General features: G+C 36.9%; 1 protein-coding gene across 1 annotated transcript in view; it reads left to right on the top strand.

The window, feature by feature from the left end:
• The first annotated feature begins 9,113 nt into the window (after positions 1–9,113).
• The window catches only part of ATP10B (ATPase phospholipid transporting 10B (putative)), a 249,604-nt gene continuing 248,083 nt past the window's right edge, over positions 9,114–10,634 (top strand). Inside the window, exon 1 of the mRNA XM_041750568.1 lies at positions 9,114–9,186. The gene's annotated coding sequence lies outside the window, so the exon portion shown is untranslated. The remainder of the gene's footprint in view (positions 9,187–10,634) is intronic.

Below are 10,634 nucleotides of genomic sequence, written 5' to 3'. Positions count from 1 at the left end.
CATTGTTTTAACTTTATGAATTCACAGTTATCACACCTAGAAGTCATAAGGAATGGTGATCCATATGCATTACTTATTAGCACATCTAATTAATGCAAGGTTTTTATTTTTAGATGAACATCACATCACTCTTCCCAGGCCTCATTCCACCTCTAGCCCAAGCAGCTACCTTGCAAATGTGTGATGTTGGACAGCCACATGGCCTGTGCAGCAGTGTATGCTTGGCTCTGAGAATAATCTATCCCTTCTGCCTGGAAAATCAACTTGAGTACTTGTATTGAATGGATAGAAAATCATAGACAAAGGCCATTATGCTGTGTTTCTTACTTCACGTCTTTTTTTCCCCCCTTTTTATTCCTGTAGTACTTATGTACCAATGATTCCCATGCAATGCACAATGAAAACCTCTAATTCTTTTGGAAAGGAGATTCACATCTATTACATCCAAACACAAACATGTATGTGCTGACTCTAAGACTAGAAATTCTACTTTAAACTAGCAGCTATATCATAATTCTGTCAAAGATTATATACTCTTTATCATTTACTTCCTAAACTAAATGAAAAGCATTAATTATGGATATCAGCATGTTTTTTGGATTTCATTGTGTGCAGATTATTAATATTATATACTGTTTTAAAAACCTAAGATCTGTCCTACTGACCTTCTGCTATGTGGTAAGCTGTTCGGGAGGAGTACCAGTTCTGTGTGTGTTCTAAAATGAAAATTAAGCCTCACAATAAGGCCAAGTGAGCTTGCTTAAAATTTAAAAGATGTCATTATCACTTCTTGGATATAGACATAAATAAGACCAGTGCTATAGATAAGCAAGTGAGTTTTCCTAGTTGGTTCCTGTTACAACTACCTGTCGTCAATTAAATTTATTTCCAGTATCCTCAGATACTAGAAGCCCATACATATTGGTTTCACTGTGTATGAACAGTCACTATTTATAAGTTCTGTAGATATTCTTTTTCAAATGCAACTACATATTACTCATAAGATCCTAGACATACACAGAGATATGTATGTGCTTGTTATACAGTTTATTGTTTTTGTTTTTGTTTTTTTTAATCCTAGACTGATGCCTCCTTAGTGATTAGTTTTCTGGGGACATTTAGTTAATTTCCCAGGTAAGTAAGGAGAATTTGGAAGCCTAATTGCTATGTCAGGGCACTTGACATTCTCTAAAAGTTGCAACTTTCAGTTTCTAAAATTCTCTCCCAAATCTGATAAACGTGGTGCTTAAATACTTTTACAAAATTTTGTGGTGTCCCATTTGCCAATTATTCATAAAGAATATATACTCCTATTTAGAATATACCACCAATGTCAAATCAATAGTGTATGTGATGATCCAGGGAAGGAGCGCTGGGCTTGCATGTCCCTTACCTGTCACTTTTTTGTGCTTGGACTATTAAGGTAACTTGCTAACTGATTGCTCTGGCTCTAACATTTTATCTTGATTATTTATTCTAATTAACATCAAATGTATTTTCCTCTTTTTTAAAAAAAAAGATTTTATTTATTTATTCATGACAGAGAGAGAGAGAGAAAGGCAGAGACACAAGCAGAGGGAGAAGCAGGCTCCACGCAAGGAGCCCAATGCAAGACTCAATCCTGGTACCCCAGGATCACGCCCTGAGCTGAAGGCAGACACTCAACTGCTAAACCACCCCCAGTGTCCCATCAAATGTATTTTCCAAACTAACAAGTGTCCCCATATCACAATCCAATTAAAAACCTCCTATTGGCTCCTTGTTGCCCTTAGAATGAATAATGATAGTATTAATAACATTGGTAATTATGAGAGCCAACACTTCATGGATTTACCCTATGCTAGGCACTGTATACTTCATATACATTTCCTCCTTTACTTTTCATAATGACTGAAAGTTCACAGTTGTGGAAACTGAGGTGTAAAGAGTTTTGGATGATTTATATAAGATCACATAACTAGTACATGAAGGAACTACCCAAACTCAGATCTGTCTAAAGTTCATACTCTGAGCCATGATACCATTCTGCCTCCACTTCCTAATAAAACACACACTTCTTGGTCAGTCTTCCACAAAATGGAAACTTTGTCCTAATTAACCTCTTGTTCCTTTTTAACACACACCTCCTTCAGCTCAATTTTTGTTTTATTGTCTTAAGATCATATTCCATCTTTCAGTTCTTTGGTTTCCCACTGCTCCCAACTTTTCCATTTTTACTCTTCACATATATTTTGCACCCATCCTCAGTTTCCTTAGTCATTCAGTGAATGGCTTGTTAGTATTATGCACCTGCTGATTGGTCATTATCTCTGTCTCCCATAAACTCGCAGACTAGAGAGGGCATCAAATATGGAGGTGAGGCATCCATTCCATACCAGAAGCAGCTGAAAAGAATGAAAATGGCCCCATTCCAGTGCCTAGTACTCAAAAAAAGTGTTGGTAGAGATTCAAAGTCCCAATCACTTTATTAAATCTGATCTTATATTTTCAGGGGTGAATAATCTTATTTCTTCTAGGTAAATTATAAGCTCCTTAAGCATAAAACAAAACCCTGTCTTTCTTTGCATCACTTTCACTCATACCTTAAATACAGGTTTTGTGTTCCTACTTTTTGTAAGGAATTTCTTAGTGATGTGTATATTAAATAGTGTGAACACCTATATCTGCAAATATATTTCCAAATATATAGAAGGCTCTTATGCTGAACGATGAAGAGTACTGGCATAGAAACCAGGAATTTAAGGATCAAGACAAAAAGCCACTGGTAGATCAGTGCCATCTGATAAATATCCTCTCTGAGGATAGAAGTGATGGTTTCTGCCTCATTGACTCCATAGAATTATTATGTTAAGCTAATTCATAACAGGAAAGTCTTTATAAAGTATATCCTATACCACTGACCTCAAAGCATCTGTGTATCAGAGTTTAACCAGAGAAACTGAACCAGTAGGAAATACATCTTAAAAGATTTATTGTGAGGGATTGTCTTCCATGATCGTTGGGCTGGTAAGGCAAGTGTGACATCCATAGGATAAGCCATGAGGAAGGCCAGCTGGAATTCTCAAGCATAAGCTGAAACTGCAATCTCTAAATGGAATTTCTTCTTCAGAGTACACATAGCAATATTTCTAAGGCCTGCCAACTGATTAAATCAGGCCTACCCAGGTTATCTAGGTTAGGCTTTTCTATTTAAAATCAACTGATGGGACATCTGGGTAGCTCAGTCAGTTAAGCATCTGCCTTTGGCTCAGGTCATTGATCCTGGAGCCCTGGGATCAAGCCCCATGGTGCATCAAGCTCCCTGCTCAGTGGGGAGCCTGCTTCTCCTTATCCCTCTGCTCCTCCCCACTTGTGTTCTCTCTCTCACACACATAAATAAATAAAATTTAAAGATAAAAAATAAAATCAACTGATTATGGACTTCAACAATGTCTACAAAATCTTATCAACACCTAGACTAGTATTTGATTAAATAACTAGGGATTGTAGCCTAGCAAATAGACACATAAAACTAACCATCACAGTCCCCCAAACCTTCCTTTTCAACTAGGTCTGAGGCTAGATTATTCTTCATAATGAGACAGATTATATGCATAAACAAATATGAGAATTCAATTGTCTTCTATTCATATTTTAAAGAATTTAGAAAATCCATCACTAATTTTTTTGGAAAATATAGTTATTTTTTATAAAATTGATTTGTATGTTAACATAATGAATATAATGTTTTTAAAGAAATGTATAAATTATTTAATTGCTAATTTAGGTTTCTAATACAGTAAATATGGATGGATATAACATATAAATGAAAACTCATTAGGATTCTAAATAATTTTTAAGACTATCAAAGAACCCTAATTCTAAAGGGTTTTAGAACCATAATTCTAAGCAAGTGGAATGATTATATAACCTTACTCATATCAATAAAACAAACACCTCAATGGTTGTCCTGATATTTGGTGTAAATCATTGCAAATATCTTCTCTTGCACAGCATGAAGTAGCGTAAAAACTTGGTCTTACTTTATGAATGTAAAAACTATTTCTCTTCATGTATTGATTTAAACAAATTATTATTCAAAGAATCACAACCTCCTTTTGTGACCTCCTACTGACTTAATCTGATGCTATAAAATACCTATTTGAATTTTGGCTATAAACACTTTCAACATCACTATTCAATATTTCTAAAACTAAGTTTCTACAAATCCCAATAAGTTATCCCTGCCAAGTTTCCTTATACCACGGTCAAAACATTTATTTGGGGCATTTTTTAATTCGTGTTTTATATAGTAAAAATTAGTAAGCTAACAAAGTGAGTAGGAAGGGACTTGTAGTGACTTTCTATTCTAGTAGATAAACATCAAGTTGTTCTGGGGTGCTTAGGTGACTCAGCGGTTGAGCATCTGCCTCCGGCCCAAAGCATGATTCCAAGATTCAGGATCTAGTCCCACATCGGGCTTCTTCTTCTTTTTTTTTTTTTTTAAGATTTTATTTATTTATTCATGAGAGACACAGAGAGAGAGAGAGAGAGAGAGAGAGGCAGAGACACAGGAAGAGGGAGAAGCAGCCTCCATGTGGGGAGCCCGACATGGGACTCGATTCCACGTCTCCAGGATCATGCCCTGGTGCAGGCGTTAAACAGCTGAGCCACCCAGGCTGCCTCCACATTGGGCTTCTTGAAGGGAACCTGCTTCTCCCTCTGCTTGTGTCTCTGCCTCTGTGTGTGTGTGTGTGTGTGTGTGTGTGTGTGATGAATAAATAAACAAAATCTTTTTAAAAAATCAAGTTGTTCTCCACCATTTTATCTTTTCCTTGATTAGTCAAAAAATTAGAGGAGAGAATCATGGAAAAGCCAAAATCATGGTTTTTGGGAAAAAAAAGTCAAAAGAACGTGGAAAATTGATTTGAAGAAAATTTATCCAAGTAAAGCTGCATATTATATCCCAAACAGTGTATTATATAATGTCACCCTAAAGTGTGAAGTAAAAGGAGTATAAATATAATCTTTTAAGACAGAAGTTGCAAACTAAGATTGCTGCAAGGATGTAGCAGGTAGTGTAACCTACTGAAGCTATACATAGGAAGAATGGGGATATTCGTGCCCTGTCCAAAATGCGTGGTAGACATTATTCAGCAATGGGAATGTCTGCCTATTGTTGTCAGTTCTTTACCTCATTCCACAAAAAAAGAATCTACATTATGATGAGAAATACCCAATGCTTAAATGCTGCCAGCTAATATAAAATTCAAGTCTGTGCAGGCCAAACAAAATACTTCTGCTATGGTTATCATTGTGTAACGTCTGCTTTGGGAATGCTGAATATCACATGAATTACTTGATGACAGAGGACCAACAAGACACCATCTTCTAAGGTAGTCTGTAGTCGCTACTATTTTCCACCTGAGCCTGTCCCTGTCCCCTAGGATCATTACTTAATATAAAGTTGTCTCATTGTTATTTTGTCTCTGCTTTCTAAAATTACTTCAGCAATCAATTTTATCAGTGGAGGCCCAGACTGAGACTACTGAGATTTCACATTCCTTCAAATTGCTCATCATTAAAAGTTTGTTCAGGGCAGCCCAGGTGGCTCAGTGGTTTAGTGCAGCCTTCAGCCCAGGGCCTGATCCTGGAGACCCGGGGTAGAGTCCCGTGTCAAGCTCCCTGCATGGGGCCTGCTTCTCCCTCTGCCTGTGTCTCTGCCTCTCTCTCTCACTCTCTGTGTCTCTCATGAATAAATAAATAAAATCTTTTAAAAAAAAAAAGTTTGTTCAACATCAGAAAGAGAACCAAGTTTATGTTGGGGAAGAGGTAGACAAGACTCACCAAATTCAATTTGTTCACTAATAAATCAGTTCTGCCATTATTTACCTAATGCATCGCTTTGAGATTTCAGGAAACTTCTAAGCCAGGATTTCTCAACCTCAGCGCAATTGACATTTTGGGCCAGATAATTCTTTGTTGTAGAAGGCTATCCCTGTAGGATGTTTAGCAGCATCCCTGGGCTCTACCCACTAGAGGCAGTAGCACCTCCAACCCAATTTGACAAAGCTGTTTCCAGATATTGCCAAATGCCTCCAAGGGGCAACATCGGCCGGTGTTGAGAACCACTGATCTAGAGGTTTTCCTGCATGCCCTTTGTGGACCTCTCATCTCTTTTCAAGCTGCTTACACTATATTCTTTCTAAGATGAGTTCTGGTTAATGAAATATGTTTCATCATGTTACATTTCACAAATATGTTTCATCATGCTACATTTTATGTAAACATCAAAATGTGTTTGATGCCCTGGACAACTACATTGCTGTCCATCACTTTTTCTCAGTCCTGAAGGAACTAATTTTATGTCTAATTTCTCATGTTACCAACTCCTCCTCTGTTTTTATTGCTTGCTAAATACTTCTTCCAACTCTTATTCATTAATCCTATACCAGTGTTTGCATCTGGTTAACCAACTAAATGCTTCAAGTTACTTTCCATTCCAAATACTTAAAATATTTTTTGTTTGTTCAATAAAAATTAATCTAGATATTTGCCTTTCTTATCACTAAAGTCAATGCTTATCTGTCTTAATTTATCACTGACCGTAAGATTTTACAATTTTTTCTATTTCAGTTGGTTTGAAGAATTTGATAACCCTGTTTGGTTTTTTGTTTGTTTTTAAAGATTTTATTTTTCTAGAGAGAGAGAGAGAGTGAGCAGGAGGAGAGGCAGAGGGAGAGGCAGAGAGGGAATATCAAGCGAACACCACGTTGAACATGGAGTCCAACATAGGGCTCAATCTCACTCCCCTGAGATCACAACCTGAGTCAAAAATCAGGAGTCAGATGCTTAACGAACTGAGCCACCCAAGTGCCCTTTTAACCCTGTTTTTTTTTTTCCATTTGAATAGTTAGGCCAATTTACTAAGATTTCTGGGGAATTAAATGGTAATTGGGTAGAGTGCTTGGTATAGTGCTTGGCACATGTTGGTCAATAATAGTTATAATAGTTACACTAGTAAAATTTTTATAGCTTGTAGTAAATAACTGGTTTTGAGTTTATAAATTTCATTCTAGTCATATGTTCATTTCTGGTACTGCATGTGTGATGGGACAAAAAGCCTCTATCAATGATTACTTCTTTAATTGGCAAGTTTGGGCAACAAGAATATAAAGGCTAAAATGACAAACTGTCTAAAATTCATAACAAAAAGCATGATGCAGTCAATGAGAAATGCAAATATACACAAAGTGATAAATTCACATAAACGAAGAGAAGTTGACTACTGAAAAGGGGAATTACATGAAGGTCTAGGGTGCATAATCCTTTAACATGACTTAGAGAATTCTAACAGCCAGAAAAACATTGCCTCTCTAACAAAAACTGAACACAGAATTTCTTATCTGTTAATTGTTATTAGAGTTCTAATTGGCTAATCAGTAGTAGTTATTTCAAACTTCATGAATAAATAACTTGCCACATGCCTATTAATATCTACAATTTCTAAGCAGCTTGGAAGGTTTGAGTTTTGAGGACTATTTATTGGTCAGCATGACTCATTTGTCCCAAAATTAAATGTGCTTCTCTCTCTCTTTCTCTCTCTGGTTGGGGAAGTGATAAGGGGAAAGAGTACAGGTTGTTGAAGTAAGGAGATGTGGTTTGTAGTCCTGTGCCTGCAACTAATTTCCTAGGTGGCCCTGAACAGATTTAACTGTTCTAAGCTTCAATATCATCACCTACAGCACAGGGAAGCAGCACTAAATGACTTCTGATTACCTTCTGGTGCTAACATTTTGTGATTAATGAAATATGTGATTCTAGGTCACACTTGTATTGAGAAACCATGAGACACTGAGAAAAGAAAGGAAAGGAACAGGACTTGCAAAGCACTTTTCCCTTTAGCAGATGGAGAACTATGGAATGCCAAGTGCCTTAAAAAAAAAAAAGTTCTAGACTATCTAAAGTGTTAGGCAAATTTCATGTTCTTAAAAATCCCTAACATATCTTACAGCTATTCCAATTTTAGATGTGTGGGTGTTTCATCCCTTCTAACATGTTTTTATGCCCACATTTCTTCTTAGTAGTCTGATAGGATCCAACAGTACACATAAGTTCACAATTACCCTAGCAACCAACCAAGATCCTTTGGAAAGATTTTCATGAAGTTAGACATTATGTTCATTTTTTCCCACCTCTTTTTATTCCCAAGCTTGGTAATATTCCTCTTTTTCTACCCTCAGAATAGGCTGGTTGCTTACTCCATCTTCTTTTATTTATGGACTCACCAATAACTATCCATCAATATGGCAAATGGTTCATGACATTTACTCCAATTAGCAGAATTACAGACAACTCAGTAAAAAGATTATACATGAAAATTTCCTTTAGGGTATGAATCAGCACTCTTCATAAGCCCATAAATAAGTCTGGTTTTCTGTATGTCTGAAGCATTCACATAATCCATAAGTATAATATATTGGTCCCACTTTCCTTATTTTGTATAATCAAACAGTAATCAATAAGAACCACGACTGCTGCAAAATGAGACTTTGGAGGCTTTGTGGGCAAATTCATCACCAGCACGTGTATAAAAGTCACTGCAGAGGGTCTTTTCTCTCTTTAAGGGCCCTTGAAACCAAGCAACTGAATTGTGTTCTGGGCCCCCAAGGAGAACTACAAGGTTATAATTGTCTCACACTTAATTACATGTATTGCAAAAGGTAAATGGACAAAGTCATTTTTGTATCAGGTATAGAGAATAAAATCACGTATGAATTTTGATATTGCTGGTTCATTGATTTGTAGAAAGTAGAAATTTATGCAAGACTCATGTCTAACAGTGATGGTGCTGTGTAAATGTGCAGCCAAGCCAAGAACACTGCTTTCACTGTTCTGGGACTGGGGCCCACACTAACAGTCCTGCTATTCTTCTCTTTCTCTTGTGGCCCTAGTGAGGCGGCTTATTTTTCCCATTTCGTTTATGGGCCACAGTCGTTTCTTGCCAGGCCATCTTCTTCTCTGTGTTTCCAAGACAGTGTTAGCTTAATGCCTTGACACTATCAGATATAATCAGAGAAATGAAAAATGCTATACAAAAGATGAATATTTTAGCCAAGCTGTTCAAGAGAAATAGCACCACTTTTGAGTCCTGTTTTCCATAGCTTCTGATGGAGCCTGCTCAGAAGGGACGTCAGCTTTGTTGGGGTAAGTAAAAGCGACCCGACACTTTCCATACAATAGGGTAATGATTACCTCCTATGTTCACTAATCCTAAATTTTGAATTAGGCCCAGGACATACCTACTTTTCTTCACACTGCATTTGAAATGTCATTTGGCTCACTGGGTAGAGATCCACATCCTTTTAGTAACAGAATGTTGCTTTTTTTTTTTTTATTTCATTAGGATAAGCTGATGGCAAATACTACTTCTTTATGCACAAGTTTGCTGCCTAAATGTACCTGTATATGTTTTACAATAAATAATATATCTTGCATTCATCCAGTGCAGCCTGAGGAAGTAGATGGAGTTAGTGTCTTGTTCTCAAAGCAGAAAGAAATTACAGCTTTGAAGAAAAGAGTGAGATTATTACATGCCTTCCTAATTTCATTTTTATAAACTCCAAAGCTGGCACATTGTGGTGGTTTTCAATGAGAGGTGGAAATTTGGGCTCTCCTTTGAGTTCAAAGGAAAAAAAACTGAAGTTTAAGGAAAACTATTTTTATTCCCTGAGTTAACGTCTCACTCCAGAAAAAGCCCCATGCATACAGGCAGGTCTGTGATGAGCACCTTTAGTATAATCCTACTGTGACATGGGGTAAAACCTCTCCAACTACAGGTGAAAAGTAAAGTTTTTAAATCAGTCTGAGAAGCTACTCATTTAGCCTGCAGGAGTCCATATACCTGTTGGAATTCATTTGTCCTCTTAAATTGCTACACAATTCTGGTCACAGTAGTCAGAGGGGAATTGAAATACTGAAGAACTAGATCTCCAAGAGCCAATCTGGCACCCTACTCCATTCTTCTGCCATAATCCTTTCTCTGTTTCCAGATCTTACAGACATATAGTCAATAGTGCTAGAAGTGTTATTCCATTAACAGATGCACTGTTCTGTTAAACCATTAATCAGGCAAATCACAGATGTTGTTTTCTTTCTAGATGTTACTATAACTACTCCTAATAACACCTACTAAATTTGCCATTTCATTGCCATTAATGACTTTTTAAAAATTTATCAGATAATTCATTTCTTAAATTCTATCTATATGGATTTCAGTTGTACTTCTACCTTGAAGAGTTCAGGATCTCTCCTCCAGTTGTCACTACACATTTCCCTAAGAATCTAGCAGGGTAACCTCACATATGGGTAAATAAATAGGTTCTTGAGGGACTAAAGGTTGAAACCCACATGCTGAGTTTGCAATCAAACCATATTCTCCTAATACTGAGAGATGGACATTATCATTTTGAGGCATATGGTGCTAATAAATCCAGTTGAAGGAATCTGCCATTCACAAAGGCAGAGCCAGGAAGGGAGCTTAGCCCAGCTGCCTGGTGCACAGATGGCGAAACTGGGACCCAGAGAAATGAAGTCTCAGTTACTGAGACAAAATAACAACCAGAGTCCAAGGCTCATGGCTCACAATCCATCTT

Source organism: Vulpes lagopus, chromosome 3, assembly GCF_018345385.1.
Source record: "Vulpes lagopus strain Blue_001 chromosome 3, ASM1834538v1, whole genome shotgun sequence".
NCBI classification, from domain to species: domain Eukaryota; kingdom Metazoa; phylum Chordata; class Mammalia; order Carnivora; family Canidae; genus Vulpes; species Vulpes lagopus.
This window is presented reverse-complemented; position numbering and strand designations above follow the sequence as displayed.